The 21,929-nt window shown below is 41.4% G+C and overlaps 1 protein-coding gene across 8 annotated transcripts in view; it reads left to right on the top strand.

Moving 5' to 3' along the window:
- LOC128765662 (poly(rC)-binding protein 3) overlaps positions 1-21,929 on the top strand; it is a 58,258-nt gene that overhangs the window by 7,368 nt on the left and 28,961 nt on the right. For 5 of the 8 annotated variants that reach the window (XM_053876584.1, XM_053876580.1, XM_053876576.1 and 2 more), the window contains exons 2-5: positions 16,226-16,281; positions 16,351-16,398; positions 16,742-16,845; positions 16,926-17,066. The gene's annotated coding sequence lies outside the window, so the exon portion shown is untranslated. Of the gene's footprint in view, positions 1-16,225; positions 16,282-16,350; positions 16,399-16,741; positions 16,846-16,925; positions 17,067-20,119; positions 20,226-21,929 lie in introns of those variants that run through there. The other 3 variants (XM_053876577.1, XM_053876578.1, XM_053876579.1) reach the window with 3 other exon arrangements.

Raw genomic sequence — 21,929 nt, 5'->3', positions numbered from 1 at the left:
ACGGCTGGTGAGCCAGTTCTGGCTTTTTTGACTACAATGTCTGGTTCTTTGAACGGCCTCTTTAAACACAGTCCCAATAAGGTCAGTTTCCCTGGCTTCAGTCGAGTCACCCAACCTCTTTAGCTGCTGTGCGAATGAGTGAAGTGGAGTAGCCATCACCCTCAACAACAACCTCAGTAGTGGTGACTTCCCATGATGCTCTGCAGCCCAGTCAACCAGTTTTGTTCATCAATATGGAATTTTGCGGGCAAAACGTGCTGCTAAGCTTGAGCCACGTCACTTCACACCAATGAAGTTACAGGTGTTTTATTGACATTGAAGTGCTTAAATATGCTGTTTTGGTCCATATGTGTTTCAACGTCCTCCTCAAACTTCTTCTGTTCTCGGGTGCCGTGCTGCTCACCTGACCGGCTGTGAAGGGGCAGCCATATTACAGGGATCAAAGCACCATGGGATCTGTTTAGGTCACATAACTGAGTTTATTGTTGGGCATGTTAAGCACTCTGCCTTTTAATGATGGCGGCACTGTTGGATATACTGTACTGTAGTTCTGGATGTCATGACACTGAAGAGCTTGTTCACTTGCACCTGATGGTCGTGTCAAGAGGAGCTTACTTCTGTGATGCCATCAAGCCACATGTCTGGTTCGCACTTCGCTGAATTGGAATTCGGTTTTACACTTTGTTATTCTGTGTGATCATTTCATACTGCATATTTGTGCATAGTTTTTCGGTGACTCTATGACAGAGGTGGGCTATTAAATTTCCTGAAGGGCCACATTAGAAACTGCCACATGCCACAACATGCCACAAGAAAGACAGCAATGACTACAAAACATGATGGAAAAATATCCAAAATATATACTGCAGTAACAAGGACAAAATGAACGTAAAAAGATTAAATGCGAGTAATGATATTAAGAAGTGCAAATATTCCATGCAACCTGTTGAAATATTTCATTTTATAAGCATTTAATTTGAATATAAATCAACATAACTATGGACGTTCACAATAAAAAGGCAATTTATTTCAAATATATTTTCAATATTCCTTCAATGTATTTTGAGCAACAAGAAAAACACACAAAAATGGCCAATGAAAAGAAGAAAATGATTCAAACAAGAGCATGCTATATTTCCTGTTGAAGTGGTGGTGGTGGTGATGACCAAAAGAGAAAGGACAAAAAAATAGCAGAAAAATTACAACATATGACGTCAAAAGGGCCACAAAAATACAGGCATCCAGCTGCATACGGCCCCCGTGCCGCACTTTGCCCAGGTCTGGACTAGAGGACAAGATAAAAAGGCAATTTATTTCAAAATATAGTTTCAGCATTCCTTCAATGTATTTTGAGGAACAAGAAAAACACAACCATGGTCAATGAAAAGACTTCAAACAAGAACACGCTATATTTACTGCTGAAGTGGTGGTGGTGACTAAAAGAGAAGGAACAAAAAAGGCATCAAACGGGCCACGAAAATACAGGCATCGGGCAGCATATGGCCCCAGGGCCACACTTTGGCCAGGGGTTCTCTATGAGGTGCTACATGTAATCCATTGACGATTGATGTTTAGATAGATTCACATCACAGTTGGACTTCCCTGGACGTGATTCTGAGAACAGAATATTTGCATGTAGTGTGGGGCTTTCTCCTCCCTTCCTCACGCATATTTCCATCATCACAAAAGACTCACATGGTAACAATGAACTGAGCGCTGCCATTAGCTCATTTTGAAGTGGGAAATCCCGGTATAGAATTGTATCGTCTTTTTAAAGAATGGCTGAAGCCTGTTTCCTCTGTCTGGGCTGGTGACAGATTTGGTGAAGGACTGCAACATGTGTGGAAGTGGGTGGTTTCCACTGCGGCTCCGGTGGTGATGTTGGGCGAGAGTGTAACAGATATTCCAAAGCTGACTCTTGCTGTTGCTTCTCAGCGTTTTACTTGATGAAAAAGCAGGCAGGAGTTTGTAAGCGCATGGTAGGTGTGAGCGCACACCCTGACAGCTTAACATACTGATTATTCAAGCCTCTTAGTCTAAGCCGCCGCACTCGAGTGATGAGCGTCAACTCAACCTCTCTCTCTCTCTCTCTTAGTCTCACTTTCTTCCTCTGCCTTTCTTTGTCATTTGAAGAGAGGAAGGCAAGTGGCAGTTAGCAGAACCTGTTGTCTGGATGCAGAGGGGATCAGTGACACTGGGATTCATACACTTCTGTGGCTTTATTTAGACTTAATCCGGCCAGCTGCGCTTGCAAGTTCTTATATGGCGCCGGCCAACAGTAGCCAGCCCATGCTGCCCTAAACCCCGGGCCACGGGGAGTTTGGAAGGGAAGCAGCAGTTGTTCCATGGAGTCACCACCTGGAGACATGCAAAACACTACTATTTAAGAAGACTTGTTCACACAGACACCCCCTGAACTATGTCAGGTCATGATGTCAAAAAATGCTTTTATTATACAGTACATTTTGATAAAGAAAGCACAGTTTCAATGTGATGCTCATATACCAGCTGCGGACTTAACACACAAAACACAATTCCATGATCTTTAATATGCATCTGTATTCATCTGAAATGATGCCATTCATTTTTGTCACCAGGATTGTGACAGAATTCTTTCTCCACTCAATTTCAGGTACACTACTTCTACTATTAATACTACTATTCATAATAATAGTAATATTAATAGTAGTATTAATAATAAGAATAATATTTGGCCAAATATTCCAGATCAAGTTGGCTCAGGTTGTATGTGACTACAAAGATTTTATTTTTATTTTTATTTATTTTTTTACGTCACCAACTACAAACATGACTTGACTGAGAAGAAAAACCAAACAAGACATACTGTACATGCCAACCGGAAGATGGTCTCTCACAAATAACAAGAACATACACTTGATCAAACCCATTATTGTTTACCGTGGGTTCTTCACTAAAGCCTCAAATATGTTCCTCTTGAATTATGATTTTTTTTTTTTATATATTTCTAAGCATTTTACATATTTGTACCATTTCTACCTGCTCTTATGTGGCGCTCAACAAAGTACCCAAAATCCCTTTTTCCAACTTTCCAAAAATAAATGCAAAGTCCAAGAAAGAACTTAGTCCTGGAGTTTAAAAAAAAAGTCAACATTTAAATAATTTCTTCTTTATGCTTGAACAAGTCTCTCAAGGTCATTTTTTTAAATAGTTAAAATAGATCAAAATTTAAGAAAGTTATTTGTTATTTTTCCTCTATATTTCTCAACCAGAAATAAAATTGAGACATCTATAAATACACAGTGATAAAAATGTATCAGGAAGTCAGCCTATTGTTTTTAAGAAATGTTAGTTAGTGGTTCAGCTTCTCTCTTCTAGCTCAGGCTTGACTACCAGCCATGTATTTGCAAGAGACTTGTCCCGCACTTGTCCCGTTTTCAACTGACTCAAATGTTTTCCCTCCCACTCTCATTCCAAAAGAGTCTCTGTGAATCAAGTTCATGATTACAGGAAGTTCTATGAATCCCAAGTGACATGGAATTGACTTCCAAGAGTGGGACTTTAGGGGCTACAACCAATTTTCTGGCCAGGGATAGTGACTCTGACTCCTGCATCATTTTGGGACAAAAAACATACAGTTACAATTGTAAATATTTGAGGCTGTAGGAGTGAGAATGTGCTCACGATGCTTAACTGCTCTATGTGAGGCATCTTTAAAACTGTAATTTGCATAGGTTGCATGTCATGTACCAAACAGGAAAAGCTCAGTCACTGGTGCGGATGATCATTTATTGATAAAAATGCATAACGCAGGGCGGCACAGTGGTGCAATGGTTAGCACTGCTGCCTCTCAGCAAGACTTTTCAGCGTTCACATTCAGCTCTGGACCATTCTAGCTGGAGTGGTGGTGGTGTGGTTAACTGATGATGGATGGATGTTATACATAATCCATATACACATATAGCTACACATAACAACACGTTTTATTTGCCACTCTACGGAGGCCTGGAAGTGACATATCCCAATATAACAGTTATCTCGAGATCAACTGACTGATTGTATATTGAGATAAAAATGATCTTGAGATACAAATTATGAGATAAAAGTTATCTCTAAAGAAAAATTATCTTGAGATAAACTATTATGTTGGGATAAAAAAGTCATGTCACATCCAGGACTCCATACTACTCAGACTCAACTGTCATATTAACCATTGCTGCCTTAGATTTTAGAATTTTAGACATAAGAGTATGTCTCTCATCTGGCCTGGTTCTATCCCAGTAAGAAGAGGTTTCATCTGGGCCTTTTTGCTCTGGCTGCTGCCCCTGCGATCCCACTTTAATTTTGCTGAGTTTAACGTTGCTGTATGGCTTGCATGCTTGCTATATGAGCTGCGAGGCTCTTACAGTACATGTAGCTTCACGACAATAGTTGACTCAGTGTTATAGAGTTGTATCTTCACCTTGGGCTCGCGGAATGACAAATCTAAATATATAGGGCTCTACCTTGTGCACCAGGTGCACTTGCAGGTGGAGAGGGAGCATCTGTTTCTTCCTTTCCTTCCTGCCTCCTGTTTTTCCTGACACACCTTTTCTTGTGTTTTTTTTAAACATATATTTATTTATCTCTAACCGCTTCCAAAGCATTCGCTGAATGGACTGCAGACTCAGCGATAACGCAGCCGCTCGTGCTCAAGCAGATGTAGCACTGAAGGCAGTAACTTGAGGACTTTGACAAAAACCCAGCCCCCTCTGCAGGCTACTGCCGCTGGCATGTGCTCAGCATCTTAGCTGGAGAGGATTTGATGAGAGAGCAGCCGTGATGAAACAGGGCAGGTCTAAGTAAAGGAGAGCTTAAAATCCCATTAGCCCGCACTGTGTGCTTTTCATCTCCCACCTACTTCATTAATCACTAAAAAATTCCGAGACCCCTGGAGGGACACGTTTAAGAATTCCATCATCTGCCGTTCTGAGCAACTTTGGTTTACTGGATGCGGCGGTGTAGCGCCACAGGCACGCCAGAACTCAAGTCATTATAAAATTGTCACCTCAGTGTAGCAAGCTCTACTTCCGCATCTTCACTGAGAGAAGAAAAAGCTCTCATGCCACCACTTCTTTCCTCATGAATCTTTTAGAGGAATAATGAAAGTGTGTCAGAGTTATTGTTCCAGACATCATGTACTGAAACGTGACCTCCTTCTTTCTCACTACTCTTCTCTTGAGCCACCTCCCCTTTAAGCTTACTAGGCAGCTTCTCTTAGCCTTGCGTTTACAGATGTTGCCTTGCTTGACGTGTCCTCTGGGCGGTGTCTTCAGAGGTGATCAAGGCAAGGCCCGTGGGCCCGCCAAGGCATTTTCTGTGGCCCGCAACAGCTATCAACGCATGTACTTGCAACTAATAAGGTGAATCAGAAATAGGTCAGCAACAAAGCAGTATCACAACAAAAACAAAAATTTCAATTTAAGCTTTGCCCCTTCAAGGCAAACAAGTGAAGATTATAACTGTCAAGTACAGTGGTACCTCGGTTCTCGACCACAATTCGTTCCAGACGGCTGTTCGAGAAGCGATTTGTTCGTTGAGTCGATTTTTCCCATTACAATGAATGGAAAAAGAAATAATGCGTTCCAAGCCTTAAAATAGTCTTTTGTAGGAGTGAATGTAGAGTGTCTGCTGCAGGTGCGCTGTTCCTCTATGTGTGTGGCTGCTGCATGTGGGAGGGGTTGCCGAGTGAGTGAGGTCTCTCCAGAAGTGAAGAGGTGCCCGGTGCGTGTCCAGCTCTGAATGTGCGCTTCTGTGCAGTTTGGCTGTGACAAAGTCACAAACCAAGTAACGCTCTGTCCCAGACTCGCCTCATCCCTGTCCCAGCTCCAGCCCACAACAGGACATCAAACCCTGGAGTGAAGGTGTGGAGAGCGAGCACCTCCCCTGTGACACTCTACCACGGTCCAGTGTGGAGACAGGAAAGGTTTTACACCTCAATATGAAGAAAAAACAGTCAGTAAATGTAGCTAACGGGACACGTCTGCATACAGAGGCTGTGTTATACACAATAACAAAGTGCGTCGTGGGTCAGCTGATCGGTCCGCGCACGTTATGTTTTTTCCAGTGAAAACCGAGGTACCACTGTATTAAAATTCAGGTATCAGGGAATTCGATGTTGGCGGAAAGCCAATGAATATTTGCGTTTCAAGAAGAAATATAGATGGTGTCTTGCATTGTGAGTCATCTGTGAAGGGAGACATTTACATCTGATTTACTTCAAACAACTTTTTCTCATCAAAGAATGCATTTTTAAAAATATGTAAAGCTCAAATTCTTAGTTATTCTCAACATCCCTGATGCTCAAAAATACATACATGAAGTAAAGTGTAGAAAAGAAAGTGTTCTGTTCAGTGGAAAACGTAATTCTTAGTTATTGAGCTGTTGTTTAATATATTTTGTCGTCCCGCTGAGCCACATGACCACATGTAAGGTACAGATACCAACTCACACAATCAAATGATTCTTGTCACACGGTCTAATGCCAGGCAAAGCTACCCAGAGGGAAAGAGACCCTTTCCTGACTCATACCGACCCAGACCACTCACAGCAGCATCTCATAAATAGCCAGCCCTGTTACAGTAAGGTATTGATGTGCAGGTGAGGTATCATGATACACAAGTGTTGCAGGGTTGATGTAGCAGTTTCTCGATTCTCAGAGGCCACTAGATGGCGCTCTTGCTTTCAGGTTTCATTGAATTAGTTGTTCAGGTCCAAACATCATGGTGGCCTCTGAAAGTCAGTGACACTGCTTCATGAAACCTCATCAACCCATCACTACCTTGTGAGAGCATCTGGCTCCGGGCTTTTGAAATACCTTATGAGATTAGATTAGATAATCCTTGCTGTTACTGTGTTAAATGTTCTATTTATCGATGACCAAATGGTATGTGTGCCTTGCACCTGCCTTCTTCAGACCGTGACTGTCGACAGCTAACCAAGCTAAGCTGGAGAGCTGCGAGGGCGTCAAATCCAGCCGAACACGTCACACGCCCAGCCTGGATATGTTTCCTCGCAGGCGCATTAAAAGTGAAAGCAGATTATTAAACCAGTGTGATTTCTGCTCACTGAACTTGATCCATTCATTCTTGTCGTCCACAAAGAATGATGCTGTCAGACGTCAACGTTATCGCATTAGCCCTGCTGCATGGAAATGTGGCTGTTATGTGAAGAATCAGTAAATAGTGGAGAATAACTTTTCGCTTCATTAAGTGTTATTTTTGAGCCATTTAGGGTGTTTTATGATGCCAAAGAACCTTACTTTCGCAGACAGGTTGTTCTAAATTCCCTTAATGGAGACGGTTACAGACAATAATTGCACTGAGACGAACAGAAGACGCTCAGAGACAAACACACGTTTGGGCTTGGATGAGTTCTTGTTTTCCTATGATAATAATATGAGGATTATTCGTAGCCTGATAAAAAATGATAAGAAAACTATGGAAGTATGGAAACTAATACGGAAGGTAAAGCTGAATGATACAGCGACAAAATTCAGCTGTCACAGAAACCTGCTGGCTGCACACAAGCCTTCGTCCTCAAGGGCAAAAGAAAGCTGACTACGTTACACTAAACAAACTCGGTGATGCACGACCCTGGCATTAAAAAGGAAATAAAATCCGAACATAATGCAAAAGTCTGGCACTTTCAGGAAAATGAGCAGTCGGTGCTTGATAATGCCAACTTTGCGAAATACATTTGTAGCACAGAAAATAAAATTTAAATGTTTTATTTTTGCTTCTTGTTAGATTGTACAGCAGGTACATGTGCTGTGCAGCTAAAAAACTTTTATTTTTGATGAATCATCATTCGTTTTTTCTTATTTCATTGTTTTCCTAACTGTTGAGACTCCTGCTCCCGATGTCTGTTTCAGATTTTTTTTCCATATTTTGTTTGCAATTTTTAAGTTTTGCTTGTTTTTATTTCACAACCTGTTATTGAATAACTGTTCATGAAGTCTACCGATTAATTTCTCACTTGAGTCGTGGAAAAAAAAAAACAATTGATGGAGGCTAAGTTAATCCAAGCTCATTGCAATGCAATTGTTCTTTAAAAGTGCAGTTGCCACTAAATGGCAGTCTCTGCTCCAACATCAATGGCTTCCAACAACAATTTTATTGTTCAATTTCATTTTGATGTCATTTTAAATCCAAGAGCTCCTCCCTGGAGGAAGTGATAACGCTGTTTCATGAAGCCTCACCTGCCTATCACTTCCTCTGTATATTCCAAAGGCACATTCCCATCACGACTGTTTACAGTTGCAAGCCATCTGAAAGAAAGAACTTATTCCAGCGTTAGCTACAACAGATAATACAGCAAAACAGGCAAAAAATGAGAAAGACTGAATCTGAACAGAAGGAGGCCAAAAAACTGTGCGACCAGAAATGAGGCAAACATGCGTTAACATTGGCGGTGCCTCTCTGAAATGGAGAGAACTTTCATCTGAGAAACTAGATTTGGACCTGCTCTTCTCTGGGACAGGTGAGCAGCCAAATTATGCGATGTTTGTTCAATTGGTTGTGAGATATATAAGTCATGATAAGTCAGGTAACAAGTGGCTACAGTCCTTTGCTCAGTGTAACTAGACAACGGCTGGATTTTGAAGCATGCAGTTTGAAATATGCAGTTAGGAAGTCTCAAATGCTGTCATTGAATCAGTCTAATACATTGTACTACATGAGTCTGTTCCGGTGGGAAGGCCTCTGTTTAAAGGACTCTTGTGGATCCCAAACACAAGTAGTAAACCGTTTATCCAAAGCTACGTACTGTAGCTTTAACGTTTATTGGTAAATTGTAACATGTTCACAAACAGTTATTTACATCTGACAAAACTTTGCTTTTTACAAAACAAAAGTGACCATGAATTTTTAGGAATCCCTGATAACGGGACAAAGAACCGATCAGGATCCAGAAATCTTTGGAAGGTTTTTCTTTCTCTGTCGTGGTGAGACAGCAGAAGCAAAAGCTCCCATTCTTTCTCTAGCTCTTCACTGTGCTGAGTTCTAGAATGCCATCAGGCCCATTGGGCTCACTGCTGGGAATAATATTTCAAATGCTAAACAAAAGGTAAAACAGCTCACACAGAATATTAAAAGAGTAAATTCAATAAATAAAATCGCTGTTGGGGTGTAAATGAGCTGTGTCTAAAATAACAAAAATGATTTAAGAAAAAAAACATTCTTGTTTCAGAGATAATCGCAAACAAGCAAGTCAACAAGTCGAATATTTAGAGTCCCCGCAGCTCCGCAACAGCACTGTCATCCATTTCAAGCCGCTAAATATATTCAGGGAGAATCTTCACAGATTCTTGTGGTACTTTTTCCCATAAAGAGCTGCAGGATGACGGCGATAAAAGCCTTTTGCAATTCACTACGCATTGACCTTTAGGAAGAAACATTTGTCAAGCCACACATATTCAGTGCGACAACAATCGTCTTATTTAATTGTGTCTTTGTTGAATTATTTGTTCTATAAACATGAAGGTCACTTCTGATCATATTCTCCGTCGAGAAAAACCCATCAAGTTCCTGTCATTAGTGGTGATATTTCTGCCCGTGTCTCACCTATCATCACTTTCACAGAGCACTGTAAGCAGCTGCTGTGATGAGCAGGCGGCAGGCAAAGCACCCTGGACATAAATATGTCCACCAACAAGATATACAACCTGCAGTCCCATCTGCAGCCTCACCAATTGCCTCATTGCTGCATCTAGTGACGGCGAGCTGTAAACACATCAACAGCCGGCCCACTTGCATGAGGGGTCAGAGGAAGGATATCGGTTCTCTGTGGAGCTCTTAGTGCAATGAAATGATGTTGCTTGTGTGCCACTGAGCAACACTTTAAGAATGCTGCTTCAAGCGAAGCACCTTTTATTACTCTTTTCAAGTACACACTTATATGGACACGTATCACTGGGCCGATGGAAGTAAATAAATGTTTAGTCTCTTATACAACTCTTTTTTCTGCTGTTTGATTGAATGAGTGGAAAACAATACGGAAGTACCGTAATTTCCGGACTATAGAGGGCACCGAAATATTAGCAGCCCCGCTAAATTTAAGAAGGAAATAGATCTTGTTCATACATAAGCTGCACCGGTCTATAAGCCGCAGGTTCAGTGGTGCTGTCTGCGCTGTGGACAGGTCAGTGGTACAGCGGCTTAAAAGCGCTTTTCAAAACTAGTTTTGAAAACAGGGTCCAACATCAAGAGTGAGGAAATCGTGGAAACAAGCTGCGTGATACGGAGTGTCTTGATTTATCCAGGCTGCTCTCACAATAGGTAAGGTGCAGCTCTCCTGCCGGGATCAAGTCAGCAGCTAAAACCCGACTCACTTGTGTTCACCTCAGACTTTTGAGCCGAACGCACTTTGCCTGGAGATTGTTATTCACATTAAAGCCCTCAAAATGCGGTGTTTTCGCCCGTGTGCCCAAAGTTCCGACACCACTGCCTCAGTGGCTGCTTCTCGGTTCCAGACCTCCTGGAGATCGACTCTGTTGACAGAGGTGTGGACACGCGTGTGAACGTATTTAGGGTGCTTTAAGGATAAATAAAAAGCTTCTGATTTCATCTGATTTCAGCCAGTAATAATCAATATATTAGCTGTGCTGTTGTATAAGCCGCAGGGCTCAGACCATGAGAAAATAGAAGTGGCTTAAAAGTCCAGAAATTACGGGAATTGTTTTCCTGTATATTGGAGATGTGTGGGTCTGGGGTCATTTACTGGGTTAGCACAGGTTTGTACTTATTTTTTCAAAGCACTATGTGGAGCTTTACATTAGTAGGACCAACCTGTTATTAGGTTTTATAGTTTCTATGACACTGGTGTCCACAAGAGGGCTCCCAGGCGTAACTATACAAGACCGTGAGAAGTTTTTGGCAAAATAAAAATAACGTTCAGCCTCTGAAAGGTGAATAAATTGACTGGAGGTCCTCAACGTATGACCTAGGATCAGATGTTCACAATGCGCCACATGCGGTTCTTTTGCTTTTATTTACACGACCCTCATGAGGGCACAGCAAAAATGCCAAAAAAAGTATTTACTTCCATAATTCTTGAGTTATTTTTCGTTCTTTCAAATAAAATTATGAATAAATATGTGTCTGTTTTTCCTCACCCAACGCTATAAGCGTTGACATTAAATTTGTATTTAGTGTACTTCAAAACGAACAAATAAACTAAAATAAATAAATAAACACGTTAAACTGCCTTTGTATCACTTACATGACGTACCCATAGTTATGTTACCAAGAAGCTCTTGCAGTACTTATGATCCATATTGAGAATAATATCCCCCTCAAGCCAGTATATTATGCTGACGTGAGTTTATTTGCCTGCTCATGTGCTAAATGCTGAGCTCCCATTAATGCCAGATGCTCTTTAATTATTTATGTTACAGAGTTATTTGAGTTGCCACCAAATCTCAATGTTTCAATCTCAAAGATTTAAATTCAAATATATTTCTGCATGTTGCCGTGGAAGTTTCTGAGCAGCTGAACATATTCGACCGGCTTTGCTTGCTGTCGTAACTCTGAAAAAATAAAAATCGAAGTTGCTTTAAAACTGGTGATGACAATTGATTCACGACTTGGTCTGAACTGAACTCTTCTCAGCCCAAAACACATTTTCAAGGTTCATAACACACCCAAAAGTAATAAATCACCATTTGGTTAACCTTCATTTTGCCTCTTCATCTAAGGCTTGGGAAAAAGGTGAATATTTGGGACGCTGTCCTCGAATGTTGGAAAAACAAGAATTCAGTCTGAACCACTGGGCTCAGTTATACAGGTTTTTTCAGGAAATATAAGTGATGTCCTTTACTCTACATGCTCATCTTTCAGTACATGCTAATGTTAGTCCTTTACTGATGCAACCCCAAATACACTGAATACTTCTTTCAGTCTTTCAACTTTGTGTTACTGTGCAACAAATACAGCAGGTGACATAGAGACAGATGGATGTACTAAGATCCACAGTTGCTGGCAGTATTCTTTATTTATTATATTTTATTCAAACGTTCCCTCAGAGATGATTCACGGATTGAACACGACACCACAAAACTATGTGTACAAATCGAAACACAAGCAAATTCAAATGAAAGAGAAAAAGCTGAAATCAGATGTGAGTTTCATGGTGTAGAGACAAAACCAAGAAACCAGCAGAATTCAGATATAGCACTCCAGTCTTTTAAACAGTCTTTTGAATCTTTGACACAAACTAGTTTGTCTAAACATTTTTTTTGCCCTAAAGGAGAGTTTATATCACGTGCGAATCAGCCTCTTCAATACAAAAGCCTAGATGTCCTAGACGTTTTCTCTCCTATGGGGTAATACCTTGGTAATAACTGTTGCATATTGACAGAGTTTCCATTCAAGCATTTGTTTCTGTAGTATATAGTACTTTATGTGGCCATGAGTTTGAAAGAATTGGTGCAGTCTGGAGAAGTGCAACCGGAAGAGGCAGGAAAATCAGCGGGAGGGGAAACAATTGGTTCAACTGAAAACCAAATACGTAAGTCGTCTTGACGTTCGACAATATGTGAGGTCTTAGTAGAGAGAATGTGTTGGTTTTAATGGTGTGTTCCAGTTGTGTTTGGAAATTCTCAGTTCGCACCCTGTGATGTCACCTGAGGTAGGATTTCCAAGAATCCAAGATGGCTTCCACGAACGTAAAGTATTGAATTCATGTTACGTAAAAACATTCCACATGCATGTTTCAATCTCAAAGATTTAAATTCAAATATATTTCTGCATGTTGCCGTGGAAGTTTCTGAGCAGCTGAACATATTCGATATTCATATACATGAGCGGGATCTTGTTGAAAAGAATATACTTGAATGATACGTATACGTGCGTATTATAATATGATCATTTCTTGCTGTCCTGGTCTCATATGTTTGCTAATAAGCCAGCGGTGAACTCAGGAATGAAGGTGAGCAGGAAACACACTAATAAGAGCACGACTGAGAAGTGAAACACTCACTGAGGAATTATTGTCGACTCGTGCTTTGAAGCTCTCAACCGCTTCTTTCAAATACACCTCTGAAGCAATAATCCCAGGAAAGCAGCGGTGGAGAAAAGCTGATGCACTCGCAACTAAATATCGTGTGACTAATTCCTCATCATAAATGATGAGACCAAGTCTTCCAGCTCACAATATCCTGGTTCTCTCTCCGGAGAACTTCAAAGTGAGAGTGTTTGCTTCAACCAAATGTCGAGTGATGGAACTGCACACTCGACTGAAGTCCGAAGAGGAAATGAACAAGCAGTTTCACCGTAAGAGCATTTGCTTCAGAGAAAGATGGAGCCAAGTCAGTGTGATTGGTGTCACTGTGTGGAAGCGCTTAAGTACTTCGTCCGACAGTTCGGGGCGCCAGATGATAAGCGTTTGTGAGTCATTTGATGCGAGCGATTTGATGTTTTATTTAGTGGCTGTGTGAACGCTGAAGTGGCGATTAATGCCTTTAGATGCAAACTCCCACTCGTGCTGAACTTCAAGTGTCTTGCAACCCAACACTGTACCAATAGCTCCATGAAAGAGCTCATACAGTGACCTGTTGCGGGAGGAAAGATGAGAAGGAGAAGCTAGCGAGGTGGAGGTACGAGCTGAAGAGAAATGGAGGACAGTAGAACCAAGGCGGAACATGTGGGTGTGAATGAGTGAGAATGAGGGGAGCAGACAAAGTTCAGGTGCTTTGGACATGAGGAGAGGAGAGGCAGGGCTGGACGGAGAATGTCAGAACTGGAAGAGACAACTGGTGAGGTTTATAGATCATGATAATGGAGGACATGAAGAGGACAGTCATGACAAGAGAGGACTGGTCAAAGAGAATGAACATTTTCACCTGGATTATTCTACTCTAGAATATTATTCGACCATTTATAAATGAATCTTAAACATATATTAAGAGTCTGATAAAGGCATTATATTAATAAAGTGTGTTCCTTTTGTGTGATTAGAAGTTTGAAAACTTCATTGGATGTTCTGGGTGCATACATTGACAGATTGCTAGTGTCAAGCATCAGCCCTTTTCCCAGCTTGGAAAAAGTGCCCTTTTTGAAGGTGGTGCCCCTGCATCAGACGGACAGGGAAAAAATAGTGATGGGCTGGTGACGCTTCATGAAACAGTGTGCTCATAATCAGGTTTAAAAATGATGTCATGTTTCATTTTAAAAGTTGTTGTTTTCAAAGATTTTAGAGCAGAGAGTGCCATCTACAGCGCAATGAAAATGAGGACACTGTTTCATGATGCATCATAAGCTCATTGGTGTTGGTTACATTTGCATGCCATTTTTTTGGAGCTAAACTAACCACACAAGGGCTGCTCGTGTTCTTACCGTGTTGGTAAGACATGGACAACACATCTGTCTCAGAGGCTGTATTTTCACATGACCAGAAGCAGTAGAAATATAGGGGAACATCTATAGAATATTAGCTCATTGAAACAATAGAAGGAAAAGGAGAAGGAAAAAGGCTGTAAATAACCTTGTTACCAGGGGAGGAAAGAAACAGGAAAAGAAGTATATGTTGAAGTAACTTGACGCTTGAGGGGACAAGCGATACATGAAACAAAATCAATTGCATTCATTGTGCATCTGCATTAATACCAACCTCAATTGAACAACTGTTTATTTTCCACTCATGATGACTTCTTTTTGAATGACTTGACATGTGGCAAGACTTTGGTCTGTATTTCAATTAATCCACTGTGTATCCTGCACAACCTGGGCCATGAAGTGAAGACACAAGGGAATGTGAAATTATGTGAGAGGGAAAAATCCACGTGGGGTGCGGGAAATCAATGAGAGAGACAAATACAGTTTACATCTAAAATAATGTAAACATGAAGCGAGGCTGACACATATGGGCCGATAAAATCCGGAGGGATAAATGTAAGACATCTGAGGTAATACAAACGGCACATTGCACATGACAATAAATAAATGAATATTTTAAAATACATGTTCAAATATAACAAGGCGTGTCACAGCTGGTATTGTGAAATAAACGGTGAAAAACTATAAATAGTGTGTCACAGTTTGGCTCATGTTAAAGGTTTAAGCTGACATGAGAACTTTTTCAATTGGACTGGTGTGTGTCATGGACGACAAAAGAGGTCAGAGCTATAATCTCGCTCGATGATGTTGTCAAGGCCTTTAATAGCAGAAGACCAAAGAGGCAAGGATGAGTTTTAGCTCTTAGATATCATTAAATATTAAGAGTGGAAGGCTCCAGGGAGCAGGGGCACCGGGGTCTTCTCATTGTCTCAGTGTGCTAGTCCTAAGTGAAAAGCAAGGGAAGATCAGATTGCCACCACACTGGAGAGGATGAGCTTAAAGCCAGGCTGCTTTACCCAAAGATTATCCACTTCCTCTGCTCCCTTTCTGTCTTCCGCTCACGAAGGGCGACATTGCAAGTGTTGAAAAACCAGAGTCCAAAGGAGCTTTTATTAAACACGGGGGTAATCTTGAGAGGCAGGGAGAAGAAGAAGTCTCCAGATTCGCTTCTTTTTCCGACAACATGACTTGAGTAACCTCTCAATATTGGCACCGCAGATGCCACAACGTCCAGGGTGGATTCACTTTGCAGCATCGCCGTCACCCCTCTGTCTTTAAAGCCTTTCTTTCTGACCTTTCCCTGGCCTTATAACCAACAGACTTGATGTTCATTTAAGGAAGTAAACAGTGCCTATGAAGTAACTGAGTGACCACTCGCATGAAACTTTGAGACAAAATAATTTGAGCCAATAATTTATTTATAGATTCATTTATATTTATTATTATTTTGAATTATTATTTCATTTTGAATGGGAATGGTAAAGTAGAGGCTGATACCCATTCTAAAGGTTAGTGTTACGATTAATATCAAATAGAATGGAAAGAAATTTACATGGTTTTCGAGTTTTTTGAAGGGTGATAGACATATGATAGAGAAATGCCTTTCTCAAGCTCGCCTGGGACACAAAGAAAATCGTGAAATAATTGTATTTATTTTTGATTTGCAAGATTAAATTGTGTGGTGTAACAAGTAAAAAGAATTACTCATCGGTTTGGGTTCAACCGTGTTGCAGTTTACTCAACTGTCCACTAGAGGGCGGCAATAATCTTCTCATATCACCGAGTGTTTCAGCGTTTCCATGGATCTGTCTTTCCTCATTCAACACATCTTCTTCAGAAAAAAACAGCTAATAATATTTCCTCCTAATCCACAGGAAGTCACCTCCTCCTCGGGGTTTCCCGGAGTGAACCTCTGCTGTGATTCTCAAATGTAAGAAATACCATTATCAATAAACTCTGTGTTTCTTCTTCCGTAATAGCTTCTTGTTTTTCTTCTCAGACTTCAGGACTTCAGGTGATAATCTCCATCCCGGCCGCTGCCACCCAGGTAAAGAGAGTGCAATCTCAATTAATTCCCAGGGAACACAGTCCTATATTGAGCTGCATCACATATTTTCAATGTATCCTGTTTCAACTTCAGAGTTACTGAGACTCTAGATGAGTAGTGATGGGCCGGTGAGTCCTCCTGTAACAGTGTCTTCACATTCAGAACTCAGGTGGTGCGCTGCCTTTCGTGAGGTTTCAATGAAACTGGTGTTCAAAGCCAAATATTTTTGAGCAGACAGTGCCATCTAGTGGGCTCTTTCAATGAAGACGATGTTTCATGAAGCCTCACCTGCACTTCACGACTGATGATTCTGCGGTTTCTAATAAACATTCATATTCTTTAGGTGTATAGCAAGCGTCCATCGTCCAAATTCTGCTCAAAGGTTGCCTGCCACAGGTCACATGACCTGGAAGAAAAACCCTAGAAGACTTTTGGGATCCCTCTGTGGTAAAGGACACCTTCTAAACTTCGTGTCTGTCAAATGTGTAAAACATGCAAACGGCAAGGTGTGTTTCTGTGTTGCGCAGCATGGGCCGGTTATCAACCTCAAGGGAAGTCCAAAGGCTGATGAACTGGTTTGAGCAGTGAGAGTGAGACGACTGCTGGGCACCTGGCCTCCCTCTAGTGTCCTGTATGACCTGAGGACACCCGAGCTCTGACCACACTTGGTGAGTCAGTTTGAGCTTATGTTCAGCAGAGTCCCACGAAAACTGGAAGTCAGCTGCCAACAGAGAGGACAAATCAAAGTCCTGCCCAGAAAAGGTTTCTTTCCCAATGGTCACTTGGAAGAACAAAAATCTTAAATCAGTCAGTTAAAAAAAATCCGAAATAAAAATTCTTAATAAAATAAAATTTGGATTTCAACAATAATAAGCTTAAAGAATCTGCAACCAAAAATACCAATAAATGGAGTTACATGTGATAGTGAAGGATGTCTTGAAGGAACTCAATGTCGTCACACAGATGTACTGATTCAGCCATTTCTTTGGCGCCCAGTTGTCCAGTTTTTCATGTCCATTAGTGAGGAACACCAGTGAGGAGGTGTGTGTGGACATGTGTATATGTCAGTCATGACAAGGAGGATGTGAGGACACGCTACAGTGGGACCCGTCATGTCGTGAGGTACTGGGCCATGATGGTGAAGGGCATGAGGTGCCAAATACAAAGTCTATTATGTTGAGTTCCTGGTAAATGAGGTTGACTTGTCAATGAAGCATCCTTTGTTAAGCTAACAGACAGTAAATGGAATCATCAGGTAGAGTCAGAACAGAAGAGGGAGGAGGTCAGGAGCCTGTGCTGTGACTTTAGTGCCGCGAGAGAGTGCTGCAGCACCATCAAGCTGCACAGCTGTTAAAAACAAGGCGATGAAGCTTTATTGCAGTTGAAATCGCATTCAACATGACGTCCTGTTTCACACACACAAACTAGTGTCTTCATCAGAATGTGTTGAACTATTTTCGAATAATTGTGTTTGTGAAAATAATGTCAATTATGCATGACGGTCCAAAGTAAAGTTACTACTGGAAACAATGCAGTAGTTATATTTTTAGGCCAAATAATACAAAAATAGGAACCTTTTTTACAGATATTAAATAGTGTGACAGTTCATCATTTGACAACTAAACACATTAGTCATTGTGCACTTCTGTATTTTAAGTCAAGGCTACTGCATACAGTTCTTTTTTTTTTTTTTTTGCTGAGCTTGTAGAAGCATTAAACACTGGTGCTCCGTTCTGGTGAAAGGGTGGTGTCAGTAACAGGTAGTCATGGGCTGGTGAGGCTTCATGAAAGAGTGTCATTCTCAGCCTATTTGATGGCGCTCAAAGAATTTTGAACAAATATTTCATTGAAATCTCTCGTCATTTCTTCTGTTCTGAAGGACACTGATTCGCGAAGCCTCACCTGCCCATCATGCAGTAAAGGCACAGAAGGGATTAAGCTACAGCTTTTTTGAACACAAATTCCGTTGGGTCTTGGGAATGTGTGGCAAGTTCTGTGGGGAATCTTAAGCAGCCAGTAAGTATGTGAAAATAAAAGAGGATTCCCTTATTTTGGAGCATGAGAAGTAAATAAACATCACTGATCTAGAGCCTCTCTCTGCCGGGTCCATTGTTTCTGGTGTCTGTGGTAAAATTTAGTTCAGTAAGCAGCGGTAGTGTTCTGGTCATTTTGTTACTATGATGTTTCTCTAGGGATTTTCAATTTAAACACAGCAAAAACCACAGTACATGTTATGTATTCCTGTGAGATTTCTGGCCTTGAAGTACGCCCGGGGCACATCACACACGTGATGTAATGTTTACTCCTTGACCATGTCAGTCAGTGTGAAAAAAAACATTTATAAAGGACTGTAAAGGAGAGGACTAGTGAAAAAAAATCTGCTATTTATAGTCTGGAAAATACAGTCGCTTTTTCTTTTTGGGGGTTAAAAACCTCACCCTGAGCCCAACAGCAGTTGCAGGATCACATGGACTTATTGTTTCACACGTCCTGGAGTTAAAGGTTAACAACACTTTAAGATCGAACAGTGACAGCAGACAAACACGTAGCAAGACAGACAGCAAGTCGTTGGCCTCATTGGAATGCAGAATCTCACCCAGGAGACATATCTGTGACTGACAGATACCGGCAGGCTCTATCACAGGACAAATACTAATTAAACAAACATAAAAGAGCGCAGCATGATAAGGATGATATTTGCTAGTGTCAATATTTACAGGCCAGAGACTGGATTGTCTTATCAGTTCATAGAAAACGTGATAAACCTTTCCTTCCTGGAGCAACTTCATTATTTTCGTCCTTTGCTTTCATTGAAAATGTCAGCCTGTTTCTGGAAACTATGAATGGAAATCACCAATTTACATGCCTGGCAGACTGATGCGAAAATAAGATACATTAATACCCAAACAGCTTTTATTACATCGTCTTACGCATTAAGAAAACACCGTCTTTATTTCAGAGAATCTGAGAGTATCCAGTTGGGTCGAAAAACATGGGTTGAGAGAGTTCAGAACTAAAACAAGGAAAGAAAAAACTTGGAAGCTGACACACACACAAACTAAGAGTTCTCAGCAAACAGACAAAAAAAGAAAAAAAAATTCACAATAGTAGCAGCAGTCACCATTTGGATGAAAAATATTTTAAAAAGTCTGTGAGAATTAACACAAGGAGCCATGGACCGTGAATCCAAAATTTGTGGAAGGCTGATAATGTGCAAAGTATATATATATATATATATATATATATATATATATATACATCCCCTTACGTGGCTATCCTCCTCACTCATGGTTGTAAAGGGGCTTTATATACCAGGTGACACATTGTCACATGGACAGTTAAAAGGTGCGCTGCAAACCGTGTAATAGGCTCTACAAGTGCTTCAGATGAAACCCAATTCTGTCAACATGCCACACCAATGGCTGACCGTGGGATAGTGAACTCCAACGTCTATACATTACGCCTTGGAGTGAGGATGCATTGTTTCAGCAAATCTTACTAAAATGCAAACGTAAACAAACCCGCAGATCTGTTGTGCGACGCTCACTTGGCGAACACATTGGCAGACCTGTCACTCAGAGTACGAGGGCATCGTCTCGCCCTTCCCTCCAACCCCGGGGCCAAATCTATCTAGGGCACCCATCAATTCCACGCCCTGATGTGATGGTCGGATCAAAACAGGAGCAGCCATTGGGTGGCATCAACGCCAACGAATGCTGACGTCACATGTTGTCCACATGACATTACGTCTCGGCTAATTCGGTGCAAGCGGACGGAGATTATATTCCCTCGCTAATCTGACGTTCTGCCGTGAGATCAGCAACAAGGTACATTTTTTATCGTTGCCCAAAACTGAATGTTAGCACTTGGAATGTTAGAATAGTTGGCTTTGGCTTCCATTAAAAATATGCGATATTACATCTGAATAAGAGGTAGCTGGAGCGTGTGCGACTGACTACAGACAAGCGGGGTATGTCATAGCATTTTTATTCTCTAATACAATCCAGCCGATTGATATATTTCTGTTGGCACAAAGGGCAGGGCATCACATGACGGTATTGTTCCTCGGACTCCATTTATCCTCACATGGGTTGTTGGCTTTAAAAGCAAACATAGATTATTGGTGTGTGTCTGCTAATGCTAGGTGGCAGAGGCACAATGCTGATTGTGATTTGGGCTCTGACAGCCATCCAGGCCAGCTAAGTGGAGATGACAGGTTTACAGGACAGTGCTGGATAACAATAGGCTGCTCCTGACCGAGCAAGTCGAATAACCCGGTCGTCTCTTCTGCTGACCGACTTCAAACCTACAAGCTGACGATGATTTTTTCTCTTTTAAACATTGCTTTTCAGTCCTCATAAAGAGCCGAGGTAAAAGCAGCGAGCTACTCTGCATTATCTCTGAGTGACACACATCTCAAGGTTATCTTGTGGAAGGTATGCTGGACAGTCAAACTAATTTAATCTTGCTTTATATAAGAACCCATTTTCTGCTGATTTCAACCGTATGAGACAGAAAATCCATGCTCATGGTCGCATGCGTGTGTTTTTGTGAGTCATTTCTATCTTTTAATCTCAGACGAGGAATAATTTTCATTTCTCCCAGGGAGTGACCACAATAGTTAGTAGGAGGGGCTCTTAGCCTTATACAAGTAACATCCGACTTAAGTCCTGCTCGACTTACGTCCACCCCCGTACTTACGACCACGGCCAGCAGATGCTTAAAAACGCAACTGATTGTATGCCATACAGTAGTACCTCTAACCCTCGCGTCGGGCATTTTGAATGGCATTCGACTTACGCCCTCTCTGACTTACGACCGGTTGGTAGGAACCGATGCCGATGTCATAAGTCAGATGTTACTTGTATATATCCTCACTGCTCTGTTGTTTCTTTTGCGGGTAATTTAAGTGATAAAATGTCATGTGTTCTAAAACAGTATCTAAAATTTAAAGATGAAAAATGACAGCTAGCATCAGGCTCGTGGTAGTTGAGAGTAACTGTTTTTTTTCTTAACAATTCAGGTATTAAGGACAAAAAGGCTCCTGAGGGCTAATGCTCGAGCACCTGTTGGGCTCTATCTGAGCACATTCCTAGCTACCACCGAGGATCTTGGACTGAAAATAATTCATCATCCACGTGTTAAATCAGTCATTCATAAACAGATCCAACATGATGCAGCGTCACCATCTTTTCCCCAATAGGACCACTCTTGGGCTTTCAACTGCAATGCTAAGGCAGAATAGCAAGCAACCAGCCCCTGTACAGTTCTGGCTCCTGCTGACCTTGAAGCTCTCTGCTCTGGCGGTGAGGTCCAGTCTCTTTGGGATAGTGCACCCACATTTCCATGGAGTCTCCCAGGATGGTTTTCCTGTGTGGTGCTGAAGGCTGTTGTCAGTCACATGAGGTCGGTCAGTTGGGATTGAGCAGGCTAGGTCACGTCGTACTTCCAATCCTGAGGGGAGGTCGATCCTAAAAGGATTATTACTTCGACCAAGGAGGCCAACTCTGGATGGGGCAATTAAATTTCCC

The sequence above is a fragment of the Synchiropus splendidus genome, chromosome 10, assembly GCF_027744825.2.
Source record: "Synchiropus splendidus isolate RoL2022-P1 chromosome 10, RoL_Sspl_1.0, whole genome shotgun sequence".
Lineage (NCBI taxonomy): Eukaryota > Metazoa > Chordata > Actinopteri > Syngnathiformes > Callionymidae > Synchiropus > Synchiropus splendidus.
The sequence above is the reverse complement of the archived record's forward strand: the minus strand, read 5'-3'. Positions and strand labels throughout refer to the sequence as shown.